Genomic DNA, 15,569 nt, shown 5'->3' on the forward strand with positions numbered 1-15,569 from the left:
TAACTACAGAAAATTGTTAGTATTATAAAAGGCTACTTTCTGTAGAGTTGAATGTATCTGCTTCTTCTATTTTAGAAGAAAGAAAAAAAAACCCAGAATCTTTCCACTTGGGCCACCAACCAGGGCCAGGCCAGGAGAGGATCACATCACACTTAACCCCAAGTCAAGGCTCACAGTGATTCAGAGACAGATGTGTTTCTGAAGGAAGTGGTGGAGCTCTGAGGATGTTGTTTTTTCTTTTGAGAGGCAATTCAATTTGTGGGTGGAACAAACTGCAGGTGAATTTACACAAGCCATAATTCAGCCCAGTGCACCAGGCCACTTGGACCCATGAGAGTACAGGTATGCATGAGTCAACCACGACATTAGGATCCACTCCTTGGTGCTGGGAAGAGCTTTGTGAATGGCTTTTTAATCCCATGTGTGTGTATAAAAACACCAGTAAAGAGGAGGATTTCCTTATTTGCTTTTTGAAAAGAGGCTTCTTTCAGCACCTGTTAGCTTAGGATTTTCAGTTGTCCTGACACGGGTTCACTGGAGACCTTCAGGATAGACACGGTAGCTTTTCCAGGAGTTTCTTGTCCCCTCCAGTCTGTTCCCTTGGAGGCTTATTTATTTTAGCAACCTGCAGTATTGAAATGACAGGCCATTGCAGTGCAGTCCTGCTGGGAAGACAGGTCAGCTCCAGGCTACTCATTCCACCCAGATGCACAGCCCTGGACTGCGATTCCAAATGGCCATTAGGAAGATTGACCTTCTGGCCATAGGAGAACCATATTGGTCAATTTTTTCCAGTTCATATTCTATCTGCTGGTATACACAGAGTAATTTGGGAGTGTTATGTGTACACATGCATGGGGGTTGGGAGGTTGCAACTGCTGTGGGGGGGTTGGAATCAGTGTATAGTATAAGAGGAAAGTATTAAGGTTATGTAATTTATGCAAAAAAGGATAATATTTTCCCAGCTGCCATGGAGAAAGATGTGGCTCTTCCTTTGAGGTTTATTTCACTTTTGGAGAAAATCTGAATCTAACCAACATAAACAGCCTGCTCCTACTTCCAATCTCAAACCACTAGATGGAAATTGCATGAAAACAACAAAATATCTTTCTCTCTCTCTCTCTCTCTCTCTCTCTCTCTCTCGTATGGGAACATCTTATGGAGAGTTTTGGGTACGTTAGACTTTTTTTTTAAAGCAATTAGATAGCTTATTGATAACCTATTTTGTGTTGGATGTTACAAAGGATTAAAAATAAATGCAAATCACACACCTTTCCCTCAGGGGGCTTAAAATGCATTGAGAAGATTCACAGAAAAGTCAGAGCTAACACGACACAATGCTGTGCCCACTGAGTATGAAGAAACGCTACAGGCTAGAGTTCAGCACACTCTCTTTATACAGGGCAGAGAGTAAAAATTTTAGCCTTCATGATAATATGTTCTCGGTCTTGAGTACTTATTTCTGTCATCGTAGTGAGAAAACACCTACAGTCAATATGCAAATGAACAGGCATGGTTCTATTTTAACAGAATTGTGTTTACTAAAAAGATGGCAGGCCGGATTGTCTGGACAACCACACTTTGCTGACCACTGCTATAAACGTTACGACCTGTGGGTCTTCAGGCAAACGGGTGTGTGTGTGTTACAGTGGGTGGAAAGGAAGGGAAGTCTTCGTGCAGTAGCAGCAACTTGGGACTATGTAGGAATTAGGTGAGAGGAGACATTTTTGGTGAGAGCACATTGTCAATCAAAGCTCTGTCTAATAGGAAGGCTCAGTGTAGGGGTGGGTAAAAATAAAAATAGGAAAAAATGGGCTTCCCCATGAAGCACCCAAGAGGGTAGGACATTGCTACTTTTGACAAGCAACCACAGACAGGCTATAGGTGTAAGTCAGGTCCTGAGATGTATATTACTAAAATCATGGTGACCAGCTCAAGTCTTTTCCACTAGGCTGTTTTTCCAGCCTGTCTCTTCTTCCAGGATTGGTATTTCAGGCTCCAGGGTACACAGATGTCAGCCCACAGGAAGAATGAAATTAGAGCCGTATGCATAATTAAGAGAGTGTCTTTGTGCTGTTTTCTCCATGTTGTCAAGAGGTGCACACCAATCCAAGTGATCAAGGTAGTCCTGAATGTCTGTGTCCGTGATGACAGGAACTTCCAGTTTAAGTCAAACCCTTAAGTCAGAAGGATGGCATTGCTTAAAGTGCATTAATCAGGATACTAGTCTTCCCTGATGATTCCAGAGAAAGAGATTCTGCAGTGTAACCTATGCTTCCTCTTAGAGATTGACATGGGTCGTTTGTAAATTAAAGGGCCTGAGAGGCCCTGTTACAAAGGTATCTTTTTCACTTGTGTAAACATAAATTTCCCCAATATTTGACCACAGAAACTATTTCCCGGGAACATCTCTGAGCATCTTCCAGCAATGACTTAGGGAAACAAGTGTGGAGATAAATATTGCTAACAGTTACTAGTTGTGATTTCAAGTTAACATGAAACCACACACACACACACACACACACACACACACACACACACACACAGGAATAAAAGAGATTTAAAACCTCAAATGGTTCTTGAGGGACATAAACAAGAGATAGAATTGAGCTTTCTTGTTTATTGTAACTAAGAATCCACCCCACACCCCAACCCATCCTCAATGTGTCAAGCAATGGTACATGAGCTGAGGCACTAAAATGCTGAGAGAGAATAGCCAAAAATGGGGAACAAGGTTTTAAACTTTTTCCCCATCTTTTTCCTTATAATTGTTGATGTTAAACTTCTGATTTTGTTCCCTTCTTCCATGTCCTCCTGGAGCCTTTGTTTGACTGAAAGCATGAAAATGATTGTCATCTTGAACTGATCTTGGCAGGCAGGACTGAGCTTAGAGGGAAAACAAATGTATGATTAGTGAGCGCATAAACATCCCAACCCAGGGCTAACTCCCCTGCTCTGCAGAGCAGATGAGGAGCTGTGTGAAGGAGTGAAGCAACCATGAATTCCGTTGAATTAGCTGGAGGATTCACTGGGAAATTTTGTGAAATTTGCTGCAAACAAGTCAGACATTAAAATCTAATTAATTATACGCCGAAAAGGCTCTAGTTAATGTCTCATGGCATTTTCCTCTTGTTCTATATATTTCTGGGACATCCTGATCTTTATGCACTCTGTTAGTATCTAGTCTTGTTAACTAATTCACTTAGTGAGTATTTACTAAGTACTTACTGCATGAGAAGTACCAGGAAATTAATGAAGAATATTATGTGATCCCTGCATTTGAGAGGTTGGTGGTTAAGACGTGAGAGAGACACTGAAACCAATAAATGTAATCAAATATTGTAAATATTATGCTAGACATCTGTATAGAGATAGGGGAATCTAAGAGAGGCAGTTATCATTTTACTTGGAAATGCCACAAGTTTCCTGCAGGAATAACTTTAGAACCAAATCTCAAAAAATGACCAAATAGGTACCAACAAGTCTTTTGTCCTAAACAGATCCTTGACTCCTTCAGATTTACTTTTCTGAATGGTTCCATGTGCATTTAGATGCTTGACAATTTCTTTTGTCCACCCTATCTTTACAACATCTTAGAGCTGAGAATATTGTACCATCAGGAATCTTTGAAGTGGTATATGTGAACTGCAGGGTGAGGATATTCAAGGTGATTCACAAGAGAATAGAAAGAAAACTCCAGACTTAAAAGTTCCACTGTGTCCCTTTGTAATTTCTATTTTTAGAATGTGCACCCAATAGTGCATGTTTAAGTTTTATATATGATATGTATGTGCATGAATATTTGTTTGTGTGTGTGTGTGTGTGTATATATATATATACACACACGTATACATGCACATACATACATATACCCATATATATATATTTGAGTTCATAGCACAACTATTTTTGATGATAGAGTGCATGATCAAAGGCTTGTAGACTACTTACATTCATTATTCATCTATAAAGTGATTATATTTTGTTCTCATTGGACACATGAAGTTTTGGGGATCACTATTCAACTCACCACACTCATTTAAATCTATATTATTAATAGCAAAATGATATTGAGTTTAGTGACAGAATATGAAGCCCTCCATCAGTGGAATATTTTAATGTTTACAGAAAATCACTTGGGGGAAATAGAAAGGGTTTTAGTTTTTGTTTGTACAGAAAACACTTTATCAGCTCTTCCCAGGTTCCCGACCTCAAGCCCTTGTCACTATGTGTAGCCCTGTTCCTGTCCTCCCAATTAACTACAAAAAGCCTCTAAATTCAATTTTTTACCTCTTGGTTATGGTCATACATCTTGTTCCTTCATAGAACCTTCAGATATTAGGCACAGGGTTTTAAAATATTTTACAGTGTGAATTAATATTCCTTTAATTCTTCCATGTGCAAAGCCTCATCTCTCACCAATCTTATGACTCAAGGAAAAGATGGCCCTATACTTCTTTCTTCCTGCATTGTGATAACTAGCTCTGAGTGCACCAATGTCAGCTTAGAAAACATGTGACTATCTGAAAGACCATGTTCTGTATATAAAGACACCTTTTAAACATAAGTGTTTGTTTCCCACGGTTGCCTACTATTTTCTCTGCTGGTTTTCTCAACACACTAGTCCCTGACATGTTATCATCCCATATTTGAATGGGATCATTTCTCTACTTGGTATCTCTGCAGTTAGAGTTCCAGTCTCTAAGGATATTCTGTTATTTTTGTCATCACCTTTGCAATTCAATTTTGTTTTGTGACATGAAAATAAAACTTTGAAGGTTCTTAAAATTAAGAATAATGTCTAGAATATTAACAGATGTGTATATAAACTCTTCTATGAGTTCCCTACTAGGCTGAGAACTCTCTGAAAGCACAAACTGGGTTTTCTTCCTTACTGTGCTCTAAGTCCAGTACCTTTTTATCTGGAGAGTTTCCACTTTTTGCCCCACTGTGTTGCTGTAGATTCTTAAACAAGCCCATGATCCTACAGAGGGCAGTTTTGGTTGTGGAGAGCTCTCTCTATTTTTTTTTTTCTGGGGGGATGAAGAATGCAATCTCCTACTCCCCCATCTTGTGATGAGACAGAATATGAAGCCCTCCATCAGTGGAATATTTTAATGTTTACAGAAAATCACTTGAGGGAATGTCACTCCTCTGTACTTTGCTCCACATCTGGATCACAGCACTCATTAAGTGAAGGTACTTGCTCCCATTAGCCTCACTAAGCTGAAACAGAGTATCCCTGTCCCATCAGGGATGAACAAAGACAGAGCCTGGTAGAACCAAAGGCGAGTGAGGGCTGGTAGATTTTTTATACCACTTCTGGGTATGCAAAAAACTGACCCTGCGGTATAAGGAATGCAAGTGTCTTGGCCCTCGGCTCTGGACACACTTCTTCAATGCAGTGATTTAGGAATTCAAGAAGATGAGTAATGGGGGAAGGTTGTTTTTTTTTTTTTTTAATTTGTTCTTTCTATATGTATATGATGGTAGAGTGTGTTTTTGACATATTATACATACATGGAGTATAACTTCTTATTCTTGTGGTTGTACATGATGTGGAGTTACGCTGGTCATGTGATTTTATATGAAAATACGAAAGTTATGTCCACATTCTATTGTATTTCCTGTTCCCATCCTCCCTCCATTCCCATCATTCATGGGAATGATGATCATAATCTAATAAGAAAATGATTAAAGATCATAGGTCAAGGACATGTTGTCAGTTTCCTGTATATCTCACCCATCCCAGACACCAGCCAGGCAGAGCATATAGAACACCATCTCTGCCTCTGCACCTCTACCCTGCTCTACACATGGGTAAGTGAACAGTATATGTGGGCCCTGGGATCAGAAAAGCTACCACAGGCCCAGACAATGTCGGTGAGCTCCATGCACCTCTGAGAAGAGTGTTATATCCGACTGTCTTTGTACATCATCTGGTGAGTTGTGGTGAGGGGGTGGGTGGGGATAGTCAGCCTAAATGAACTCTGTGTTTCAGGAAAGTGGGTTCAAATACTGGATCTCATTCTATAGGGATGGTGAGGAACCTAGAGGAACTTTGATTCACATGGTGGTGAGGAACTGCAGCCTCAATACTCTTGGTAGTTTCTTCAGCTGAAGTAGTCAGTGTAGGAGATGATTTTTTCTTTTCCCGTGTTATATCAAAGATGGAAAGTGCCAAAGTTAGCTGGATGTTATGGCATGATTATTGGCATGACTGAACTTGGTCTGGTTTTACCTCTCAAAGAAAAGAGGTTACATTGGTTAACAAGGAGTACAGATCACCAGGTGGCTTCATCCAGCAGAGTCTTCAGGACAACATCAGGAGTAGTACACACCTTCCCTCTATAGACAGTTACAAAAGAAAAACAGCTGAGTGAATTGGGATGCTGAATAACTGAACAACGCTCTGCATAATTATTTGAGCAGGAAAGAAGTGCCTATGTTGTTTGCATCATTTCTTGCTTCAAAAGAAGAGAAGCTAAAAAAAAAAAACCATAAAGACACATGTAAAATCTCTGTTTTAAGACTCCCAGTTGAGGCTGATAAATTCCTGCTTGAAAAAAAAAAGATGTTTCCAAAAAGTAAAATAAAATCTTACTGCAAAAATAGTAAAATTGCAAAGGAGGGGAGAAAAGTAGCCTCAGATTTGTGAGAAATATCAATCTGCAAAGTCTATTATCCAAAGACCTTGTACATCAATACTAGATTTGAATTATGGAGCTGGGTTGCGCCTTCATTTACATGGTATTTCCCCAAGTAGCCAGATAATATCAATATCTTGCATTTATACGACGATCATCTTCCCAGATGGCTTCATTAAATTGTATGTTTTATGAGAACCACTTTCTGAAATGTGGTCATCTCTGAATGAGAATGACGCTCCTGGGTAACTCGGGGCAAGGGGAAAATCATGTTTTGCATTTATGCTGTCTCTCTACCAGTGATCATAAAAATGTTCAGTTAGCAAGCATTTCCTGAGCATCTGTGTGGGCAGAGCCCGAGACAAGGCTCTCTACAGGAACATACGGAAGATTAAAAGGCGTGGTCCCAACCCTCCAATACCTCAGTCTCTATTAAGAACATTTTTTTCTGTTTCACAAATGTGAAAACTTGTGCACCAGACAAGTTTAGAGAATGGGCAAAGGTCATATAGTAAATTTGTTCCAGAGGTAGGAGTTCTCATTTCCAGGGTTGGGTTCAGAGTGGTTTTGAGAATAACATCTAAAAATGTTACGAATATTTCAAACATGTATTTAAGTGTTAAGGTTAAGACTTTGGTTTTTGTTAAGGAAGAAAAGACCAGCCTTCAAAAAAGAAAAATAAAGAAGGATCCATTACGTTTTCAGTATAGATTTGTAAATATTACTAGGACTCTGTTAATTATTGCAAAGGAACAAAAGAAAGGAAAAGTTTGGCTAATTTTATAAGAAAACTACTGCTTATATGTGGTGATTTCAGGGAAACAAGAAGCCTCCCTTATCCCTTAAACAGAGATTCAATTTGTTGTCTTCTTTCTTTATTTGGTAACATTGCAAAGGCTTCTGGGAGAAATCACACACTAAGCAAAGCCCAGCACACTCATTGTCTGGCACACAATAATCACTCCTTGAAGAATGTCGAGGAATCTACATTGTGTAGGTGAGTCTATCACAACCTTTCCTGAATTTTACTGAGTTTGGGAGTGGGGTAGGGTGTGGTGGGAAGAGGAGAGTAGGGGTTGTGGGTGCAAAAGAAAGTGAAGGAGTGAAAGGGAAGCAGAAAGAAGAGCCCAGATGAATGGGGAAAACATGTCTTTTAATCTCCCTTAGGGTCTGTACTGATATGTAGGGAACTGCATATATGAAAATAGTGGATTAGAAGACTATTATGTTCAAAATATCTACAAACTCATATACCATGGTAGAATTCCCAACTCTAATTCTCATCTGCATGGCATTTGCCTTACTTACGGGGGCTATAGAATTACATTGGCTAAAGGAGGGGATAGGTTGGATGATCTCCAAGACAAATTTCTATCATACAGGATTCTGTTGTTTTATCTAAATAAGAACATGGGACGGGTTACAATACTGGTGCCTATTCTGACGTTAGCTTAGCTCGGGGAAGAGAAGAGACAATATTGAAGTTCAAAGTTTGATGACCTCTGTTGATATAATTCTAGAACATTTTCAACACATTAGTTCACTCATCAGAATAGATTGGATTCTACACTGTCAACCTTAAAAGACTTCAGCCAACCTCAGACACATTTTGAATATTGAATAATTAATCTCTGTTCTAGATTTCTATGCTGTTTATTTTCTTTCCTACACTGGGATTTTCTTCAGACATATCTAACATTGTGACTCTTTCTGTAATGAAACTTAGGTTTTTACTTAAAAATGTAACCTTTATCTCTGAAACATTCTAAATTTCAAAACTATTTTCTGCAAAATAAAAGTGCTAGATTATTTATGAAAATAACATGTGCTTAGGAAATCAAAGAAGAGAAAGACTGTCATGGTCATAGGTAATCAGGAAAATCTTCAAAGTAGAAATGGGGCTTTAAGTTGGGCCTCACCAAACTTTAAGATTGGAGAAAGAGCCTTTCTAGTTCTTAGGATATCTTAGAGCAGAACTTCAAATGCAGGTCAAAAGACTATTCTAGCTCAGGATGACATTTTCACTGATTTCTGAGTATCAAGAAAAATAAAGAGCAAGTAATGTGTATATTCAAGGATCAAGTTAAACCAACATAAGGGCTGTCTTATCTTGTGAGCTAGTATCCTTCCTTGTTATTTAAATTAAAATATCCTATTATAAATTGATGGTGAGTGGTAGTGGATAATGTTCTTTATTTTGTGAAATAATGACATCAAACTAGCCTTCCATGATTCTTTCTCCACCTCCACCACCAGTCCTTTGACATTTTCTGGCCAATGAAATGCAAAGATCTGGGTACCACCCATCAAGTGCACATTCTGATATGGGGCCTCTACTGTGGCCCTTGCCCATGTAGGCCAAGTAGGTCAAGTAGTTTAGGACTTTATTCTCCTGATATTGCCATGGTCATAAATGCTGATAAGGCTTAGCTAATATTGACAGAGTTAAGCTTAATATGCTGAATGAGGAACATGCCCCAGATTTCATCAATCCAAGTCTCAGTGTCCTAGAAAAACAACATCAGCTTTGTAGACTTTAACTTTGTAGACTTTTACTTTGAACTGTGTGCCACGTTGACAGCAGAACAACTGTTTACCAATGTCCTTGCTTTGTATTGATTAAATAAAGGAACTCCAGATTTCTACTTTGGTACAGGTATGTTGAGTTCTTTTCTCATAAGCCAGTCTTGGGTCTGTGATGTTCTGCTTGACTCCTGGACCAGGGGTGGTACCAATACTCTCAGCCACGATGTAAACCTTTACCTCCCTCAGGAGAAAACAGTGTGGGGACACAGTGTTTTAGCACAAAACTTCTTAGCTTTCTTTTTCCAAACTCACTCTTGTAACTCCTGGCCCTTTATGAATAAGTGTAAGGAAAATTTGACCAGTGGTCCTGTGCAAATCGATTATGAACTTTCTGTATTTTAACTGGCAAATTTTGTTTATGTTTGTGCATGATGATCTTTGAGTTGACAGGGAAAAATATTTTTGAATCACAAACTCTGATTTCATCCTTTTCAATCCCAAGATGAAGGAAAGGAAGGCACAGACTGGGTAGTGACTGGCTCAAGGTCACCTGGCTGGTTAGCTCAAGTGCAAGCCCTTGAAGTTGATCTAGTGTTCTCTCTCCCACCTCCCTCCCACACCCCATTGGAATTGAAATCATCTGCCAAGTACTTAACGATGGATATTTGATAGTGGTCCTTTAAGTCTGTACCAGGGTGGTTTTCAGTTTTTCACTTCATCAGCACAGGAAGGCAAGGACATCGCACGGACTAATATTTCATGCTTAGCTCTGGATTCCCTGGGTTTTATATTTCTGACTCTTCCCTCCGTTTCTTGTAGGGCTCTATGATTTAATTTAATTTCAGCTTATGGCTGGCTTTGGTACCCAGAAGAGTGGTAATTTGTCCTTTAAATTATTCACCCAGGGGAGTCGATGTTCTTAGAAAACGAGGAGGGAGAACCTGTAAGCTTCATCCCAGCAGAGGGATACATGACACACGCTGATGCCTCACTCACTCCTCCTTTTTTCACGATACCTTATCTCCCATGTTCAGCCCTGGTTCCTATAATACCTTGTATTTCTGCAGAGCTTTTCACATTAACAAATAAAGCAATTGACAGAGTATTTACACACTGACTAGCAACTAATTATACACCTGCAAGCACTGCAATCATTCTGGACAAGCAACATTCCTCTACATTAGCTTCTTTACAGGAAGGTGTCTTAGAGTTGTTTGCAAAGAGAAATCTGGGCAACAGTCATTCTTGGCTCTGACATTCAATTGTTTAATGTAAGTACACTGTATATTACCTAGGATGCATCTCTGGGCTTTCTTATCTGGCTAGGGAAAGAAAGTTTACAAAAGAAGAGAATGAATGAATGAATGAATGTCTACGATGACTTTAGTAGTAGATCTTACTAAAATTGTTGATAAAACCAGGCAAAAGCATATGCAACAACTCCCAGGGAACACATGGTATTATAAAATCCACTTGTCAGGCTGTTGGTTATGTTTTATGCAGAACTGAAGTACAGAATGAGGAGGCTGTTGCAGTTTCCAGTTAAAAGGATAAGAGGTGAATAATTTTAAGGGCTACCATTTACTGTGTACTAAATTCTTTACATATATTCTTCACTTAATTCTGCTGTCATCCCCATTTATCACATAAAATTCACTGATGTTCAAAGAGATAATATAATCTTCTCAAGATTACACAGATAGGGAGTAGGAACTAAAACTCTGGTTGATCTGACCTTTAAGCACACCACTATACCTTCCTCAAGAAAGGTGACAAGTAGGGCTGAGGGTGTTGCTCAGTGGCAGAGCACTTGCCTAGCATGAGCAAGGCCTTGGTTCAATTCCCAGCACGCACGCACACACACACACACACACACACACACACACACACACACACAAGAATGAAAGAAAGAAAAAGAAAAAAAGTGACATGCATTAAGATGTAAATATCGTGTGTGTGTGTGTGTGTGTGTGTGTGTATGTGTTATGCAGAGAAGAAGAAAAGGATTGGTAGCATTCCACTTAGAGGGATATTAAGACAAGGAATTAACTATTTTCAAAGTTAATTTTTTGGCAAACAGAATGACAGAAGCAATGGAGGACTCCCAATAAACCAAAATGGGTTCAAAGGATGTTACTTGATGAACTCCAACAGAAAATAGACAAGCAATTATGTTTAAAGATAAAAGAGAAACCAGGCCTGTTTGAATATTAGATACCAATGTTCAGAATAAAATGAACTATATGAAAAATGCAGAGTCAGCTAAAGGTAGTCTACACTGCTATGGAGCATGAAGAACAAGTAAGACACCTTTACTGCATGGTGCCTGGGCTCTGCTAATCCTAGCATGGTGTTTTAAAAAACCTGTCTGCAAAATCTCTGACTCTCCTTTCATTGAGGGGTGGCATCAATATCCCCTCTCTGAAGCTGGGCCAATGTAGTAGGGTCAGGGAGGCTGTGTGACTTATGAGGTGATTCAGTGGCTATCTGGTTTGATACATGCATTGGATAACTGGAATACCTGGTGAGAATATCAGACTGAAGAGTATCTACCCAAAGTGAAGAGCCTATTCTGAGTGGGGCAGTTACTCTTACACTGTTACAGTGTAAGAAGGATGAGGCCTAAGGGGTGAAAGAAGAGTGGTGCATGAAGTCAGTCACAAATTCTGACTGGAAACAGGTCAGCCCAGTATCAGCATTCACAGCCACTCTTTGAATTGCAAATGCAAGTGACTCAGGACTGATGTGGTGAGTCACACAAGATACATTTTCTTTGTGTGTGGTGCAGAAATGTTCTGAAGGTCAAGGGGCCTGAAAGTCCCAGGCACTTATAATGTTGAAAGATAAGAGGAGGTAAGTAGAACTACTTAACCATTTAGATTCCTATGTTCTCTCCAGATAAAGACGGTTAGGTACAGAAAGGCACTGCCAACACTGGTTTTTAAAAATAATGTAGGCACCCTGCTTCCTGGCTATCAGGAAGGGAGAAGCTTTCCTCTGTCCTTCTGCTATGATGTTTCACCTCATCTCGGGCACAGAGCAATGGAGTCAGCTAACTATGGACAGAACCTCTGAATCCATGAGCCCCAAATAAACTTTTCCTCCTTTAAAAAATAAGTAAAAATAAGATTGATAAAGAAGCTATAAGAAAGCACTGCTATTCACAATGGAATACATGTTATAACCTAGATGAGGCATGTGTCTTAACTTCGAGATAAGATATAAGATCTCCTGTCAATATTTTTTTGAAGAATCCTGGGAATTTGTGAAGGCCCCAAAAATGGGCAAATATCTCATTCTCAAAACAGAGGTAAATTCTATGAGCTCTAGGTAGGCAGGCTTTCTATCTGGGGTGTCTTATAGAACAAAACACTAAAGAGATGATTTGCAAGACTTTGGAAAAGAAGCCGATGAAGTGGTGAGACTGAATTTCTATATGAACTTTTCAATCTCTAATGACATCACTCTGAATGGGAATGGACACATAGAATAGCGGTCAGTGAAAAGCTCCTTCTGGTGAATGGCTTTTTTGTCATCTGAAAGACAGGCCGCCAGAGTCCACCACAGTCCTCCGAGACTGGCCCTGTAGTATCTGAAAAGTCTATTAGGGATTTGGAATAAGCACATGGGCATGTGGATGCAGATTGCAGGATTCACAAAGCTGAGAGGGTTCACCAGCATGCTGAATGGTGGAATTCATACCACAAAGATCTTGAGAGGTAGTAACTGTGCACTTGTTTCAACAAGAAGAAATTCACCAGGGAAACTATCAACCCCCTCTTGTTTGACACCCACCCTCCATCCCCAATGGAGAAAAATTCCAAACACTCAAAAATTTTATCCCACCAATAAAATAAACAGGTAAAAAATGTGGTTTGTGCACATGGAAAGGATTTAAGGGCTGTCTAAATTTAACAGCTCAATACAACTTAACGGTGGGATATGGCTGCCCAAAAGGTTACTGCAATGGGGCATTGGGTGAAAAGAGGTGTCCAGGAGAGGGTGTGATGAGGAAGCGCTGGCATTTGCTCTGGAGTGATCCTGTTGGGGGGACATTGACAGACCAAAACATGGTAAGGGGATAGAGAAATCATCATATGGAAAATGATTTTAAAAAAGAAAACTTGGTATATTTAACTGGTACAAGAATCCATGGGGAGAGTGGAGCAGGAGGAATACTTAACGATTTAAGTTGTTGGATGGAATGGAGTGGGGATGAGTGGAAGCCATGAAGAAACTAAGGGAAATCTCTTATATCTGGAACTGTGCAAAGATGAAAACATGTTCCTCAAGAGGTGAGGAGTATCCATTCCTGAGAGCATTCAACAAAATAGGAAGGTCGTTTGTCAAGGGTAATATCAGAATGATTAAAAATAATACCCAGAAAACTATGACCTTTTATCATATCTATGGCTTAAAACAGGAAGCACTTCAATGATGAGGAAATGGAAGATCAGAGGTGTCCAGTAACTTTCCCAAGATCACCCAGATGATAGTACAGAGCAGAGACCTGAACCTGGACCTGCCTGGTTCTAAATTATGCACATGCTCTTCCATGATTCCAGCCTTCTTCAGATAAGACGGGGCTCTTATTTCCAGGAAAAAGGACACTGTATCCTTCTTTAAAGTAATAGAGGGAGGAGCAAAGGGATATGTTATACCTAGAGTGTCTGATAAATCATCTGGTATCAAGCATCACCATTAATCTCTAGGCCCTTGGTGAACCACTGGTACCATTTCTCAGTCTGGAATGCTTTTTCTAATGATGGCTTTATCATAGTTCAATACTAAAACTAATTTTAGAAATCTAGGACATGCTTCTGGAAAGTTGAAATTCTTTTCATCTTTAATGATACTAAAGCATCAGTTCCTAGACTTTAAAAAGGCAATGTTTTACTATAAGGCTGCAGCCACCTCAGTATTTACAGCAGTATAGATCACAATAGATACAGAACCAGACCAGGTGCCCGCCAACAGATGAGTGCACTAAGAAAATGTGGTAGATATGCACAATGTAGCTCTATTCAGCCATAAAAAAGAATGGAATTATGTCATTTGCTTGTAAATGGATGCAACTGGAGAACACCATTCTAAAAAAAATAAGCCAGGCTCAGAAAATCAAGAGTTGGATATTTCTCTCATATGTGAAAGTTAGAACAAAAGAAAGGGAAAAAAGTGAGGGGTGAGTAGATATTGTAAAAATAGAAAATTAGTAGAACAGAAGAAAGAGATTGAGTGGCAGGGAGAAGAGACAGGAGAGGGAAGAAAATGCAGGATGAATTTGACAAAATTATGCTATGTGCATATATAAATACACCACAGTGAATTCCACCTTCATGTGTACTAATAAAGTACCAGTGAAAAATAATAAATAAATAAATGAGTGGAAGGAATATCCTTAAAGGAAGGAGGATAGGGGGAAGGAAGAGAGAAGGAAAAGGGGGCACTGGGGACTGAAATGGAGTGAATTATATTCCACACATGTATGATTATGTCAAAACAATTTGCGTGACTATAATGCACTAATAAAATTTTACAAAGCAATGCTCTTCAAATCCCAAGAGAATTAAATTTAAAATAATTTCATATAACTTCTCTGGTCAATTCTTTTGGTAGTTTCTGGTTTGGATAACTTTGAATCCAAGAATGTATCTAAATTCAAGTCATTGAGTTTTTAGGATGTATTTTATGTCTATTACATTACCTGGCTTTATACATATTTTGGGGAAGTTTAACAATTGGATCATTTGTGCCGTCTGTCTGTTATTAAACAAAATCCTCTGCATTTGTCAATCAATAGATATACAAATTCTTATAAAATTGGCAGGAAATTCTCTGTTACTTCCATCAGTCTCTTATTAAAACAAAGTATACTTTTAGACAACTATGCATTTGGCTTCTGTTCATTTACAGGTGAGAATACACACTCTGCCTGTCGGAGACTGAAAGCTATATAAACATCATGTGTGAATTCATTTGGAATGAAGGAGTGTCCCAGAGCCCAACAACGGCCTGGTGAAAGAGCAGGAGAGGAATCGCTCAGAGAACACCTTGCTATCCTTTTGACCTCTAGTTGTATGGACCCTTGTGATAATTAATAGCTTGTGTTGCTTCTCTTTTCTAGGTCTCTACCATTGCCTCTCTGACAAATAGTTTATAGTCTATAATCTTCCCTGTTGCCTTCTCACTCGGATGCTTTATACCCCGGTGACTATGTGAGAGTTGTGTTTTGCATTTGCTTGCTCATCCACGGTGACCTCGTTTGGGCTTTGTTTAGTTTATTTGTTGCCAGATAATACATACAAGCCTTACAGGGACCATTTGACTTTATTTATTGACTTCAGTTGTCATTTCTTCCTAACAGAACTGTCCAAAAATACCCCAAAGGGCTACATC

The sequence above is a fragment of the Spermophilus citellus genome (genome assembly GCF_964194105.1).
Source record: "Spermophilus citellus genome assembly, chromosome: 11".
NCBI lineage: Eukaryota > Metazoa > Chordata > Mammalia > Rodentia > Sciuridae > Spermophilus > Spermophilus citellus.